The 17,013-nt window shown below is 45.5% G+C and overlaps 1 pseudogene; it reads left to right on the top strand.

Annotated features, from left to right (window-relative positions):
• Positions 1–1,867: 1,867 nt before the first annotated feature.
• LOC142302433 (adenosylhomocysteinase A-like) overlaps positions 1,868–17,013 on the top strand; it is a 35,718-nt pseudogene continuing 20,572 nt past the window's right edge.

The raw sequence follows: 17,013 nt of genomic DNA, 5'->3' as shown, positions 1-17,013 counted from the left end.
CAGTCTCACTAGCCACGAGACTGGACCACATAATCCTGACCTCCTTCCTCCAGCAATGGCGAATCCCAGGAGACAAATGATCCCACATTTGGATACTCCGAGGAGCTCTTTACATTTCCATTTATTGATTCTGGCCTCTCGCGCTGCACGTTTCAAGATAGACATGAGGAGATTGTGCATAGTGATGCCCAAATATTTGAACAGCCATGGTCAGAAGAAGAACGAGTGGAATGAAAATTAGTTTCTCAAGAGGTAGATGATTATGAGACACAGTTGCTAAAAAGGATGTTATTAAGTCAACAAGTCAGGAGAACCAGAGTGTGGAAGATGAGGTGGTAGACGATGAAGTCACTGATTCAATCTGGGAATGTGCCATGCAGAGTGACAACAGCAGCGCATAGGGAGAGGAATCTGCAGCACCACAACAGGTACCACAACAGGCAGGAAGAAGCAGTGGGATAGACAGAGGGAGGAGGCAGGCATTTGTTCCCCACAGCACTGACAAGCGGCAAGTTTCCAGATAAAGGGTTAGGTTTCCCTTGTCTGACATTTGCAACCTTTACTGTACCAAGATCAGCAGGTGTTTGACCACTAACTGCCTGACCACCACCACACTCAGGCACATATCATCAAAGCACCCAACTAGGTGAGCCGCACACCTGGGTTCCCAATCAGTGCAGTGTCATTGCAGATTCGCAAGCACCATCAGCAACCTTTCCCGTTTTTTTTTTTCCCCAGTGCATCGTTCAGCTGTTCCTACCCCACATCTTGGAATGAAAATGTAAAAATCCAACCACCCACAGGCCCTAACACTAAATGGGCACATTTCCATACAGCTTGGCCTGGAAAGGTTGTCATTTTGGCTTGTGGACTTTGAGGCTTTCCACAACCTCACCACTACGCAAACAGCTCTGTCCTCACCCATTGTACCCTCACCCACCCCCTGTAGACTGTGAGCTCTCACAGGCAGGGTCCTCTCTCCTCCTATACCAGTCTGTCTTGTACTGTTAATAAGTGTTGTTTTTATGTATACCATTTTCAATTGTAAAGCGCCATGGAATAAATGGCGCTATAATAATAAATAATAATGATAACAATAATAACCTGATGACAGTAGCCGTCCCTCGGTACTCAGTCCCCATCCACCACTATTTTTCCCGTGTGCCATCCCCACCTTACAGCAACATATGTCCCATAATATCACCCATGCCCAAACAAAAGCAGTTACTGGTAAATTCTACTTAACGACGAACACACGGACAAGTGCTTGTGGCCAGGAATTCTACATTTCCCTTATGCACACTGGGTGAACATTGTGGAGGTAATGACCGAGTCAGAGCATGAGATGGCACAAGTGCTACCAACACTGACGATTGCAGGCCCTAGATCCATCAGCGTCCCCTCCACCTCTTGCATCAGTTCCTGCACACCCTCCTTATCTTCCATCACTGAAATGTCATTTCAGAGCATGTCGTCCATATCAGTTGCAAGCTGGAAGCACTGCAGCACTGCTTTGGTAAAGTGGCAACAGGCTCTGCAGAAACCAAGGTGACAAAGAGCACACCGCTGCAGAGCTGTTGAAAGCTATAACAGACCAGACACATCTGTGGCTCTCTCCACTGGCATGGTCGAGTGTGATGATAGGTGTAACCTGGTAGCAGCTCTGAAACTTGGCAAGCCTGGGCCACGTGCTTAACTTAGTGGCTCAGCTGTTTCTCAAAAAACGTACCCAAACTTGCCTGAGCTACTTGTGAAGGTATGCTTCTTGTGCGTTCATTTCTGCAAGTCAGTTACACCTGCTGCAGATCTGGCAGTGCTGCAGCAGCGCTTGCAAGTGCCAGCTCACCAATTGGTGTGTGACGTGTCCATGCACTGGAACTCCACAATACAAATGTTGGCTAGGCTTTGTGAGCAGCAGAGGACAGTAATTGAATACCAGCTAGAACATTCTCTACAGTATTCCAGTCAGCTTCTGCACATAAAAACTGACGAGTGGCCATGGATGTCCGACATCGGTGAGGTTCTACAAAACTTTGAGGAATCAACCAAGATAGTGAGTGGCAATGATGCCATAATCAGCATACCTAACCCGCTTCTATGTCTACTCAAATGCTCGCTGCTCACAATTACAGATGAAGCTGTGCATATAGACCAGGTGGAGATGGAGGAAGAAAGTACACAGAGCGATACTACACATCCCATCCTCATCTCATCTTTTCAGTGCAGGTTGGATGATAATGAGGAGGTGAGACTGAGGAGTAACCCGTACTGTAAGGTTCAGGGTCCATACCAAACACATAGTGTTCATGCACACAATCCCGAACACAAACTTTCCTGGGAAGCTTGTGTTACAGTTTGGGTCCAAATCGGGTCCAGGGGCTGTAAAAACAAGCACAATATTAAAAAACATTATGATTATTCTTACAGGTCCTGTGACGCGTCCTGCAGACCCGCTCAGCTGCTGTCTCCCGACCGCTTCTGCTTCCAGGTCCGATCATTAAAATTCACTGCACTGCTGTCACTCGCAGTTTTCGGCTGTTTTCGGTCATATTCGCAGTGACATCAGGGTTCACCCAAGTCCATGGCTCATGGACTTGATTGACCTTTGACTGTCAATGTGCGAGTCTCACATCAGTATCACCCGGCATGGCGCATACTCTCCCAGCAGAAGCGGGTCGGCTGTATGTATTTCCATGCAGCTGAGGTGCTCCTGTCAGGAGAGTGTCAGGCTGTGCGGAGTGATACTGATGCGAGACTTGCAGGAGTCATACACAAGTGGAATCATACCCTCAGTGTCAGCCTGCTTCTCGCTCTGTATAGACGTTTGACTATACAGAGCGATGAAGCAGAGCTAACATTGCTCTCTCTGCTTCTCGCTATGTAGAGACATTTGTCTGTACAGAATGATGAAGCAGAGCTGACATTGTTCTACCTGTGGACTACGTCGGAGTAAGGATTTTTTTTATAGTAAATAAATAAAAAATAGTAAAGATGGAATCTCTAAATGTTTTTTCTTTTTTTTCCTAATAAAAAAATGTTTCTATGTGTTGTGGTTTTTTTTACTGTTTACTAGAAATTCATGGTGGCTATGTCTAATTTGGCATGACACATGAATTTCAGGCTTACTACCAGCTGAGAATACAAAGCTGGTATTAACCCCTTTATTACCCAGGGTTCCACAGCCATCAGAGCTGCTGGATGAGCCGGGTAAAGTGCCTGGAAATGGCGACCTAGAAACAATGCGCCATTTCCAGGGGTGACTGTGGTTTTTAGTGTGGGGGCCCCAGAATGCTTGGGCATTACCACGCTGAGAATCCCAGCCCCCAGCTACCTGGTTTTACCTGACTGGCGATCAAAATACGGCAGGAGCCTACACATTTTTTTTTATTATTATTATTTTTTTAAATAATAAAAAAAAAAAAAATTAATGGGCTTACTGTATTTTGATTGCCAGCCAAGGTAAAGCCAAGCAGATGGGGGTGGCAGCCCGTAGCCATCCGCTTTATCTGCTCAGAGAATAAAAAATACTGTGGAGCACTATGTCATTTTTTAATTGTTTATTTATTTTTTCTCTACTATATGTGTGAGGGAACCAACAGCCAATCACAGAGGCTGTCACACAGAGTGGACATTGGCTGTTGGAGTAACCTGGAATCTGCCCATACATTCTAGATGCTAGAATGTGTGGATTGGTTTCAGGTTACTCCAGCATCCAGTCACAGATGTCCACTCTGTGACAGTGTCTGTGATTGTTTGTTATTTTAACAGTAAAATAAAACAACAACACAGAGGAAAAAAATATTTTATTAGAAATAAAACAGAAGACATTTAGGGCCCATGCGCACGTTGCGTAATTGCATGCATTTACGCTGTGTATTCCACTGCAGCGTAAATGCATGCGTCCTGCGTCCCCTGCACAATCTATGAAGATTGTGCATGAGACGTGCGCACATTGCTTTTATGAACGCAGCAATTTGGGTGCTATAATTTTGACCCAAATCCATGCGTTCATGAAATGAGCATGTCAATTAATTTGTGCACTTTGGATGCAGCTCCCACTCTGTCTATGGGGGCAGCAGCAGCCATAGCGCATGTGTGGCGCCCTGGACAAGCCAGGTCGTCACAGAACTACACCAACAAACCCCACATCCCGGTTAGGCACACCGAAGTCAAACACCAAATCCTTGTTGCCTTCCTCCAGGGGCTGATGTCCACACCAGGGGGGTGGGCCAGGCGGTTGGTCCCGCCCACCGAGGAGTACACAGTCCTGGAGGCGGGAAAAGGAGCCAGTTTTCAGGGAGAGTTGGAGTTTGAAGTTTGAGAGGAGAGAAGTGGAGAGAAGGAGTAGAGGAGACTGACCGCGTCCGGGTGTGTGTCCCGGACAGAACAGCAAGGTTGGCAGACGGTGGTGACCGTCTGCAGGAGAGGCTAATTAGAGCAAACCGTAAGGACCGTGGACGGGCGGTGGCCTGACGGTACCGGATTGGGGAGCAAAGAGAAGCCAGCACCATCCTGCAGGGCTTACGGACCCCGACCAGGCTAGGAGTCGCCGAAAAACTGGTCAAATCCGTTAGCGAAGGGAACCTCCGGGGTTTCCCAGCAGTCAAGACCCGATTGAAGGCAACAGCTCCCACCGTGAAGGGAAACACAGTCACCGCCAAGGCTACAGTTCCCAGGGCCAGAGCCTGCGGGGAAAAGGGGCTCCCTCAGCATCCATCCAAGCTGGGGAGCGGGTTACCGGTGGGAAGCCATTGGAACCGTAAACACAACACAGGTGCAGGAAAAGGCAGTCACCATCAACCTACCGGGAGAATTACCGCAGCCGTCTGTGGGACCCGTCCATCCAGCCGTTTGTTTTACCGGAGACTTTGCATTCATCATTGGCTGAGTGAGTACCACCGTGCCGTGCGGCACAGCGCTGCCCCCGTGACCCTGCACCTCACCAGGCCCCATAACCCGCCTGCCGTCCATCCCTACCTCCCTCACCAGGCCCCGGGACAACCAATCCCCCTACCTACGGAGGGGAGAAAACAACATCCAAGCTGCTCCCTGTCACTGCTCCCGGGATCCCCGTCCAGAGCAGTGGTGGTGTCACAACCTCACCACAACCGTGGGTGGCGTCACGGACAATCAATCCCCAAAACCATTCCCCTTTTCACTCACGGGCGAGGAACGCCGCTCGAGTCCCCGGGATCCCACCGCTTGAGCCACCACAGAGCAGCAGCAGCCGGACCCGAGCAGTGGGTGAGCGCAGCGTCCCCTCCTCCGCCCGCGACACATGAAATCGGCTTTTTTAAACAAAAAAAACTGCATCCATTATGCAGTGTTTCTGCAGTGATTTGAAACGCACATGTGCTGTCAAATCGCTGCACAATATTCAGCAGTTACGTGCGCATGAGCCCTTAGGCAGGTAAGCATCTTCAGCTCTGCTACATCTGTGCAAGGAGACAAACACAGGTCTGCTCACACAGACTCAGCTAAGAGCAGTCAGAGACTTCACCCGAGTGCATAGCTGAGGCCAGTAAGCTGTGCCAACGGGCAATCACCACTGACTACAGGACCTTCCATGATGTCATAGCCATGTGATCAGTCTGTAATCCACGAGGTAACACTGTGCCGCCCTCACATCAGTAACAGCCAGGCTGCTCGGATCTGGATCCGCAGTGGCTCGAGGTATTTACTGACCCAGGGGTCGTGCGGACACTCAAATAAAAAGGGGACGTATTTGTACAGGGATTGCTGTAGATACTTTGTGGCGCCACCCACAGCGTGTGGTAAGATATGGTACCACCGCTGCTGTTGGGGAGCACCCGAGGGAGAGGGGATAGTAGCGGGATGTTAAGCCCTCCGTGGGTAGGGATGGATGTCCCGGGGCTCAGTGTCCAGAACACGGGGAGTGATGTGGGCCGGAGATGGTGTGACGGGCCGGACCGGGGAGTGTTGGTGTACTCACTGTGGAAGAATTGCACACAAGTCCGTTGGTAAACCAAGGTGTCAGTGGCCGGCTACCGCGTCCGGCTGTACTTGGGTCCCACACCCGGTTGGTGTACCGCTGTCCCTTCCTCCGGTACTCTGTAATTTTCCTCACTTTTGGACGACTCCATCTGGAACGGGAGAAGTCCACTCCTGGTATGTTCTGGTTGGGAGATGTGCCTGCGAAAACTGACCCTTGGGATTTCAGTGGGTGTTTGCGGATACCCTATCCCCCGCGGAGGGCTGCCGTTTTGCTCTATCTTGGCTAAACTTCTGGAACTAGTCTTGAAACTTGCTCCCGGCCTGGTGAATTAGAGAAGGGGCTTGCAACCATCTTCTAACTAGGGTCCAGGTACCCCGCCTGTGTACGGTTTCCGGACCGGATCTCCACTGTCGGTAACGGCGGGCTCCAACCCTGTTCCGGTCCACTTTGGATCTCCCGCGACCGTATTCCCGTCGCCTTTGGACACGGTCCACTGCTTTCCACCTAGCCAATAGACCAGGGTCACTACCCTGTCTACTCTCCACTAGGCTCAGCTTTCCTCCGACAGTCTGTCACTGTCACTCCTCTCCACTTGACCTCCAACTTCTAACTCCAAACTTAATCTACTGTGTTCCCGCACCCGGATCCTCAAGACCCCTAGGTGGGCGCTCCCAATCCGCCTGGTCCTGCCCACTGGTGTGTCCTTCCTACTCTGGGGGGGTGGCTAGGATTTTGTGGCTGATGGAACGCTGTGTGGGTAGGTATTATGTAGGGTGTTGTATACTTCTGTGACCACCTGACAGCGCCAGGGCATCACAATATGACATTCACACCAGACTGGTCACATGGCTATGATGTCATGGAAGGTCCTGTAGTCAGTGGTGGTTACCCGGGGGCACAGCAATGATTGGACTGGGAGACAGAGTCTGCAGGACGTGTCACAGGACCTGCAAGTATAATGACATGTTTATTATTAACTATATTCTTTATTTTACAGCCCCTCTGCCCCATCACATAACTGTAAAGTCCAAATTCTGGTTCAGATGCAAGTTTGTGTTATCTCCGATCCCGAACACAAACTTTACAAAATGTTATCGGGGGGTTTGCTTATCTCTACTGAGGAGGAGAGGGTGGAGGAGGAACAGGAAATGGTTGTCTGCGCTCCAAAGGGTACTACCCAAGCCAGTTTAATCCTGCCTGTTCAGCGTGGATGGGCTGAAGAGCAGGAGGAAGAGCAGGAGATAGAGAATCATCCTCCTGTGTGGACAGGGAAGTCTTGCCTGTTGGGTGTCTGGCACACATGGCTGACTTTATGTCCCGCTGCCTTTCCCATGGCATTCGCATAAAAGCATTTTGGCCAACACTGATTACAGGTTGTTCACACTTCTTCACCCACACTATAAGGAAAACTTTCCATCTCTCATTCTTATGGAGGAGAGGACTAATAAAATGGAATACCAGAAGGCCCTAGTTGACTAATTAGTACAAAAATTTCCATCTGACAACTCTGGTGGCAGAGGTCATAGTTCCTTGGGCAACCAAGGAGGACAGACAAGGGAGACACACACCAGATCCAAGAGAGGCAGGGGAACAGTCTGAAAGGTTTGGGATAGTTTATTTAGACCCTCACAGCGCCCAGGCCCTGATGCGTGGGGTAGTCTGACAGGGTGGGAAAAAGTTTTGACAATAATGAAGGAGTACCTAGCCAACAGTAAAGGCCACTTTACACGCTGCGATATTGTTACTGCTATCGCTAGCGTGGGTACCCGCACCCATCATTTGTGCGACACGGACAAATTGCTGCCCATGGCGCACAAAATCGCGCGGACCCGTCACACTACTTAACTGCCTAGCGACGTCGCTGTGACCGGCAAACGGCCTCCTTTCTAAGGGGGCGGTTCGTTCGGCATCACAGCGACGTCACTAAGCGGCCGCCCAATCAAAGCGGAGGGGCGGAGATGAGCGGGACGTAACATCCCGCCCACCTCCTTCTGTCTTGATTGTGGGCGGCCGCAGGTAAGGTGAGGTTCCTCGTTCCTGCGATGTCACACGTAGTGATGTGTGCTGCCGCGGTAACAAGGAACTACATCGTCCAAGCAGCAGCAACGATAATCGAGATTAGGGGGGTGTCACCGATGAGCGATTTTGAACGTTTTTGCGACAATTCAAAATCGCTCATAGGTGTCACACGCAACGACATCGCTAAAGCGGCCGGATGTGCGTCACAAATTTCGTGACCCCAACGAGATTGCTTTAGCGATGTCATAGCGTGTAAAGCGGCCTTAACAGCATCATGTGTAATTCCTCTGTGCCGTACAACAATTGGGTATCCAAGATGGACACGTGGAATGAACTGTCCTTACACACCTTGGAGGTGCTGGCCTTCTCTGCCTCTTGCATTTTGACAGAGTGGGTTTTACTGTCGTCGGGGGATAATAACTTATAGGTGCATCTGCTTGTAAACTGAAAATGCTGACAGGCTGACTTTTATTAATATGAACAAAGCCTGGAATGGTCCAGAATTCTCAATCCCACCGCATGACAGCTGCGGTGTCACGCTGGTTTCTTTCCACCGACACTCGTCCTTATTTAATTGGACGTTTTTTTTCCTTTTAGCACCTGAAGGGTTAATGCTTCTTTTGCAAGTCTGCTTAGAGGCATTCCCTCAGGTGCTCTAAGTTATTTATTAGGCTGGACCTTTAAAAGGTTCCAGCATCCATCACACAGTGGTGATTATTTTCTCTCCACAGTTGATAGAGACAGCCTGTGTGTTTGGTCGTGTTATACCCTAGTTCCTGTAGCCTTCTGCAAACAAGGTGTAGTTTGCAGAAGCAACTTTATGTTGTTGCTTTTCTTTATTTTATTTTTTTTGTGCTGTTCCCTGGAGCTATCCCGTTGAACATGTAGGGGGTCTGTAGACCAGGGTCCGTGTAGGAAACAAGGACAGGTCGGAGGGTCATGCCTCGCTACCTCCAAGTGTACCTGTGGCATGAGGGCAAGTCAAGGTTCTCAAGCTTACAGGGTCAAAGAAGCCCCTGTACCTGGGTAGCGGTCCATACGCGTTACACGTGGAACATAAAGCCATTTCAAATGCTACTTTTTTCTGGTGTATTTCCATGCAGCCTTTCCATCAAAAGAAAGGGTATATGGTTTATGGTTTCTTTTTTTTCTTGTACTCCTCAACCACATCAACAGGGTCATGATATGGCAAATCTTTGATTGTCAGGTGGTCTGGTTTCAAATCTTTTGAGGGTCATCAGGTGGGCCTAACTCCACATTTTTAGAAGGTCATGAGGCAGGTCTTGCTCCTAATTTTTAGAAGGTCACTAGGCAGCCCTTGTTCCAAATCTTTTGAGGGTCATCAGGCGGTTGCTCAAAATTTTTAGTGTGTTATCAGTCAGCTCTCACTCCAAAGCTTAAGAGGGTAAACTGGTGAAAATCAGGTGACCCTTGCTCCAAATCTTTAAGGGTCATCAGGCGGCCCTTGCTTAAAATGACTCACTCCTGAAAAAAAATCAAGTACAATTAAATGCAGGGAGTTAGCATTGTACTGTTTAACAGCTGGCTTGGAGAACGGCCATGTCTGATTCCTGGGAGTTAGCAAAATGCTGCCATCTTGGAGGCACTTCGATTGCCACATTAGGTGACCCCCATCTGGCTGTGCCCAAAGCAAATACCCAACCTGCCCCCTAGTTTCATCCCTGTATGAAGAAATAGGTGGCTACCTGTAGGTAGATGTTAGGAGATTTGACTTGAACACTTTACGACATACAGCAATTCCATCCATAGAGATGCTGGTTGGCAACATTTCTGGAGATCTGGTAAAAGTCTATGCTTGAGACTACATAGGCAAGTGCTGCTTATGTGTGCCTGAATTCATTTTTTTTTTTAAATTTGAGCTAAATATAATAATTAATATTATTATTATTATTTTGATATACTCAGTCTTTTACAGTCATCAAAACTCCACATGAGATTTTGTGGGGCAATTTCATAGGTAGAATGAAGAATATTTGTAATCCATGTATTTTCTGTCTGTGACACCACACACATTCATTTTACTCAACGTTTATTCAGAGATATAGGAGTTAAATTGATGTCCAGGAAGGCACATGTCTGCCATATGTCATAGTAATAAAGAGAAATACAAAAGCAACTATAGGACGCTTGTTACGTGGTTGGGCTTGGTCCTTAGGACATTTCACTGTCTCCTGAATGACATTTGATTGTTCCCTGTCAAATACAGGTCACAGTCAGGGGTCTTGAGGGATATCTGGACAAGATTTATGGTCAATTATATATGGTAAATGGAAAGAAGGATACAAAATGGAAAATGAATGGATGTTTCTTATAGGTGAAAATATATGCACATATATTATTTCTTACAATGTGTTCACAAGATTCATTTTCAAGGCAGGAGCTCTCATTTGGTAGAAATAAGCTGTCAAAATATCACACAATACTTCTGCTCCTAGGAGATCAATTTTCTACAGGGACTTGAATGCAGAAAACTAGATAAAGACCCTCTCATGAGACAGAATAAGCCGCTCCTTTCATGGATGTGTAACATGGGACATACAGCTTTGTGTAAGATGTGTTATCAGTCTGCCCCAACAAATACTATTACACGCTTAACAAGAAACAAGAGGCGCACAAGAAAAGAAATTTAACAGAGCAAAATGTATTTTATTGGGGCATAGCCATTATCTAAACCATAGAATATCAGACACCTACTGTATAATATAGAAATAATGTTCTAAAATATACTGCAGGAAATGCAAATCATCATCTGAGAGTTTAATAGAATAATGTAATTTATTAAGTACTTTATACAGTACTTCTAAGAAACAATAAGAGAAAATGTGTAATGGCAGAACAATGGGGCTAAATAGGCTAAATACAGTGCCATGTAAATGTTTGGGCCACCCCTGATCAAAATGACTGTAATTGTGAACAGTTAAGCAAGTTGAAGATCCAATGACCTCTAAAAGCATAAAGTTAGTTTTAGGCAAAAAAAAATCCCAAAAAGATTTTTCATCTTTTAATTTTTAAAATGAACAAAAAAGGAAAATTGGCTAATTCAAAAGTTTTAGGCACCCTGCATGGTTAATACCTAGTAGCATCCTCTTTGGCAAGTATCACAGTTTATAAATGGTTTTTTATAGGCAGCCATCAGTCTTTCAATTCTTGTTTGACAGATTTTCATCCATTCTTCTTTGCAAAAGTCATCCAGTTCTGTGAGATTCCTGGGTTGTCTTGCGTGTACTCTGCTTTTAAGGTTTAGTCACAGATTTTTAATGATGTTCAGATCAGGGCACTGTGAGGGACATTGTAAAACCTTCAGGTTGCACCTTTTGAGGTAGTCTATTGTGGATTTTGACGTGTTTAGGATCATTATCCATTTGTAGAAGCTATCCTCTTTTCAACTTCATCTTTTTTACAGATGGTGTTATGCTTGCATCAAAAATTTGTTGGAATTCATTGAATCTATTCTTCCTTCTACATGTGAAATGTTCCCTGTGCCATTAGCTGCAACACAACCCCAAGGCATGGTTGATCCATCCCCATGCTTAATGGTTGACAATATGTTCTTTTCCTGAAATTCTGTTCCCTTTTTTCTCCACATATACCTTTTGATTATGGGCAACAAGGAGTTCTATTTTAACCATATGTTCTATTGCATACTTCTGACATTGAATTTTATGGTGAGGACACAGGAGAGGTTTTCTTCTGATGACTCTTCCACAAAGGCTATATTTGTGCAGATGTCTCTGAACATTTGAACAATTTACCACAACTCCAGAATCTGCTAAATCTTCCTGAAGGTCTTTTGCAGTCAAACAGGGTTTCTGATTTGCATCTCTAGCAATCCCATGAGCAGCTCTCACAGAAATTTTGCTTGGTCTTCCAAATCTTACCTTGACCTTCACTGTTCCTGTTAACTTCCATTTCTTAAAGACATTTTGAACTGAGGAAAAAGCAATTTGAAAACGCTATGCTATCTTCTTATAGCCTTCTCCTGCTTTGAAGGCCTCCACCATTTTCATTTTCAGAGTGCTGGGCAGCTGCTTAGAAGAACCCATGGCTACTGGCTTTTGGCACAAGGTTAGAGGCAGCTGGGTTTTTATAAAACTGTGAAATTTGCATCACCTGGCTTTTCCTAACAATGATAGTGAACAAGCCATAACCCTAACAGTCTAAGGTCTGAAACCTTATTTAAAGTTATCTGAGCACACAAATCTGCAAGGTGCCCAAACTTTTTGCATCAGTCAATTTTCATTTTTGTAATCTTTAAAATGTAAAAAATGAAAATATATCTATATATTTGTTGCCTCAAATACAAATGAAATATCTTTAACTTCATGCCTTTTAGAGATCATTTCATTTTTAACTTGCTTAACTGATCACAATGACAGTTCTAATGACCAGGGGTGCCCAAACTTTTACATGCCACTGTACCTAATTATAGAGGGCAATAAGAAATGTAATTTATTTCATGAAATGGTACATAATTGATCTGAGAAATATTGGCCATAGATAGATAGATAGAAATATAATTGCACAACTCCCAACATATAATAAAATTGCTCTCTCCACTTTACTTTCATCTGGAAGCAATTCATGGAGAGTTGATCTAGGAGGAAGAGGTTAGATTAGAGCAGGATTTGTACACTTAAACCCTTTAGAGATTTTCATGTGACACTAAAGGGTGTTTTTAGTCTTATTTAACCTAATAAACAAATAATTTAAAAACATGACGTGGGGTCCCCACTATTTTTGAGAACCAGCAAAGGTAAAGCAGACAGTTGCAGGCTGATATTATCAGGCTGGGAAGGTCCATGGTTATTGTAACCTTCCCAGCCTAAAAATACCAGCCCACAGCTGCTGCAGAAATGGAGCACCACATGTAATGCGTCAATTCTCTCACTTTGCCTCTGTTCTTCACGATTGCCCTGGTATGGTGGCAATCGAGGTAATGGTTTATGGGGTTGATGTCAGCTGTGTAGTGTCAGCTGGCATCAAGCCTTGGTGTTAGTAATGGAGAGGTGTCTATCAGACACCCCCATTACTAAACCAGTAAGTTAAAAGAAAAAAAAGAAAAAGACACACACACACATATTTTATTTAAAAAAACACCCCTGGACTTTTGGCCTGGTTCAACGAGGTATTTAAAAAAAAAAGAAAAGATCCAAAGTAGTCTACCGAATATAACGTAGCCAACAAATAGAAACCTGAAAGACATAAAAAGAGAGAGGTAAATAAATAAAAACAAAACACTGTCCCTCATTCACCAATTTATTATAAAAAAATATCCCCGCAGCTCTGATGTAGTCTATGACTGGAGCATGGCGCTTGAGCATGTGCGATACTCAGCAGAGTAAAGGGTGCTTTACACGCTGCGACATTGTAACCGATATATCGTCAGGGTCACGTCGTTAGTGACGCACATCCGGTGCCGGTAGCGACATTGCAGCGGTGACACCAAGGGGCGACGATCAACGATCGCAAAATCGTTCAAAAACGGTGATCGTTGACACGTCGATCCTTTCCTTAATATCGCTGCTGCCACAGGTACGATGTTGTTTGTCATTCCCGCGGCATCACATCACATCGCTATGTGTGACACCGCAGGAACAACGAACATCTCCTTACCTGCGTCCACCAGCAATGCGGAAGGAAGGAGGTGGGCGGGATGTTACGTCCCGCTCATCTCCGCCCCTCCGCGTCTATTGGCCGGCTGCTTAGTGACGCCGTAGTGACTTCGCTATGACGCCGAACGCACCTCCCCCTTGAGGGAGGGATTGTTCGGCGGTCACAGCAACATCGCTGACAAGGTATATGCGTGTGACGCTGCCGTAGTGATAATGTTCACTACGGCAGCGAGCAACAAATGTTGCACGAATGACGGGGACGGGAGCCATCACGCTCGACATTGCTAGCGTGTCGCAGCGTGTAAAGCACCCTTAACAAGAGTACCCGCGCACCCGGATGCTCGATTGATTATCGTGCAGTGGAGAGCACGCTCGCTCATCACTAAGTAATATGTTAACACTGTTCAGCTATCCACAACCAGTGGTACATGCCTACTAAGTGTTGGTGAATACTATTGGACATGTTACAAAATATTATGGAGCACCAACGCTATTTGGTGCTATAATCATACCACTATCTATAATGTATAGTACCATAGAAAGTAACCCCCCCCAATGCCATATATATTTCCACAAACTACTGTCATTCAGTGCTCATATAAAACTGACGTTTAATAACAGTGGTTCGTGACGGGTGGCTAAGGGTTAAGTATTTCGCCAGCACAGTCCTGCTGTAACAGGAACTTTAAGCATTTCCTTCCATACACTGGTCGCTCTTACCAGCAACAGCTATCTGCTAAAATCTTCCCTATTTCATGATAAATAAAAAAAATGACTTAATAAACATTTTATTAATGGATTTAATTTCTCAGTTAAATAACAATATATAAGATTCATAAATTAATAATAATCTTTATGTAGTCTATAAGTAAAAGTCTAATTATTATATCAACATTAACAACCCACAAGAATAAATTATAATCTCATGGGATGCATATAAATAGTGCACTGCTGCTAGGAAAGCTTATAGGATAAAAGTATTAAATGAGGACAGACTGCTAAAGCATAGAAGAAAAGCAAGCTTATATATTTGCATAACTTATTTGCTTGTGGTAGAAATGTTTCATCCTATTTGAAAGGCTCTACAAATATACACATGAAGAGCACAGCAATGGAGATATAAACATTGGGCTGTGCACCATATTGTTTCTCCCAATGAAATGTATTGATTGGCGCTTATTCTCTTTCTCCAAGAAGTAAAGCGTGAAGACATTTCACAACATTACTGCACACATATTGGCTCAATAGATAAGACATAGTGTAAAGGCAAATAGGATTCTTCATGGAGTCTCGTGATCATAGTGTAATAACTACATCTGTATCTCCAGTACATAACTACGTATTTGAATAGTTTAAAAACTGATAAAATTAATCATGTAGAATCATCCCAGATGAAGCAAAAGTTGAGTTTGGCAAGTATGCGTTCCTCTACCTGTATCTTGTGAATATAATAAATGTGTATGGGCTCAAAGCTCTGTGTCTTTGGTAATAAAACGTTTAGCTCATCTATGCACAGCAACTTGTCTGTGGTCTCAAAGATGTCTTACGTCTGCCTACAACTTCCAGTACATCCGTAATCTGTCTCTGGTTTCCAGAACGTCTGATGGCTGCCTAAGGCTTTCACTACCTCTGCAACCTGTCTATGGTCTCCAAGACATCGCCTGGATGTCTGTGACTTCTAATTCCTCAGCTGTGCACCTTCTAGGTTCCAGAACTTCTGCATCCTGTCTGCAGTTTCCTGTATGTCCCCTGCCTTCCTACAGCTTTCAGTACCTCTGCTAATGGTCTTCAGTCTGCCTGTGGTCTCCAGTGTCTCTGCTGTCTGTTCTCTGCATGCCTCAACTGCATGCTGCACCAACACCCATGGCTCATGTGCCCACCTGGACTTTGGGCTTGAGGATCCACCTCAGCTAATTAGCACCCTATCAATTCACCCTTGACCGCTTTTAATAATAAACCCGTACCTCCCTATAATAGTACACACTTCCTGTGCATTCTTATATTAATGCTAATAATCCCTCATTGTGCTTCCTTACATTAATGTCCCTCAGGCCTCTTTTGTAATAATGCTTCTGAGCGAGGGCATACATAGAAATCACGGGACCCCATACAAAATTATTGCTAACAACACAAAGTCGCAGTCACAGAAGGGCATACCGCCCAACTTTCAAAACGTGAAGAGGAATATTTATTCCAGTTTGCAAACTGAAGCCCCTTAATATTCTCGTCACTTTCCATGGCCCCCATACAGTACGCTGCACCTAAAATGCCCCCTAATAGTATGATGTCCCCACATTCCTACACTTTTATAATTGCATCACAAACCCCAAGGATCCACAGCACCTCACACAGTAAGATACTCACCACAGCCACTCACACCCACACAGTATGAAATCAATCAAAGCTCCAATATAGTGTGAGGCCTACCACAGGCCCCCTAAAGTATGATGCTTTCCACAGAGCCCCCCCCATAACATATGATAGTCTCCACACAGCCCCTATAGAGTATGATGGTCCCAAACACAGTAACCTATAGAGTATGATGATCCAGCAGGCAGCACGGTTGCTCACTGCTTAGCACTGCAGTCTTGCAGCGCTGGGGTCCTGGGTTCAAATCCCACCAAGGACAACATATGCAAGGAGTTTGTATGTTCTCCCCGTGCTTGCGTGGGTTTCATCCGGGTTCTCCAGTTTCCTCCCACACTACAAAAAGATACTGATAGGGAACCAAGATGTGAGCCCCAATGGAGACAGTGTTGCCATTGTATGTAAAGCGCTGTGGAATTAATAGCGCTATATAAATGAATAAATTATTATTATTATCCACACACAGCCCCCCTTTAACGTATAATGGTTCCTACAGAGCCCCCCACTGAGTACATTGATTCCCATGTAGAGTGGCATGAGGCGGTAGTCAAGGGAGAGGGATTGACTGTGGACACCTTGGTATGCTACAAGAAATACCTGGCCCTAGCTGGGTGTGTAGACTTTGGCGCTCTAGGCTGGAAACCCTTGTAGGCTGCATTCTGCTGCTGGTGTCGGCTGGTCAGAACTGGATGATGATTTTCACAAGCACAAGAAGACCAACTGTTCACTTTAAGCCACGATTCTGTTTGGCTCATTGATGATCACAATTTTACACTTCCAATAGTGAGCACATATATTCCAGTACAATACATTTTCACTTTGCATTAACAGACACAGTTCAACTTCCCTATGTGTTACATCCAATCTAACTGGGTGGGGGAATCCCAGGACAACCCACTCCAGCGGTACAGTATACACTGTGGTGGTCACCTTCCCTTCCAGCATTTCTACATCCGGTCTCCTCAAGGGTCCCATATTGAATGGAATAATGTTTTGCACACACGGATGTCAGGCAGGACACTATTCGGTTGGTTGACT

Source organism: Anomaloglossus baeobatrachus, chromosome 4 (assembly GCF_048569485.1).
Source record: "Anomaloglossus baeobatrachus isolate aAnoBae1 chromosome 4, aAnoBae1.hap1, whole genome shotgun sequence".
NCBI lineage: Eukaryota > Metazoa > Chordata > Amphibia > Anura > Aromobatidae > Anomaloglossus > Anomaloglossus baeobatrachus.
Note: the sequence above shows the minus strand (reverse complement) of the source record. Positions and strands in the feature narration are given on the sequence as shown.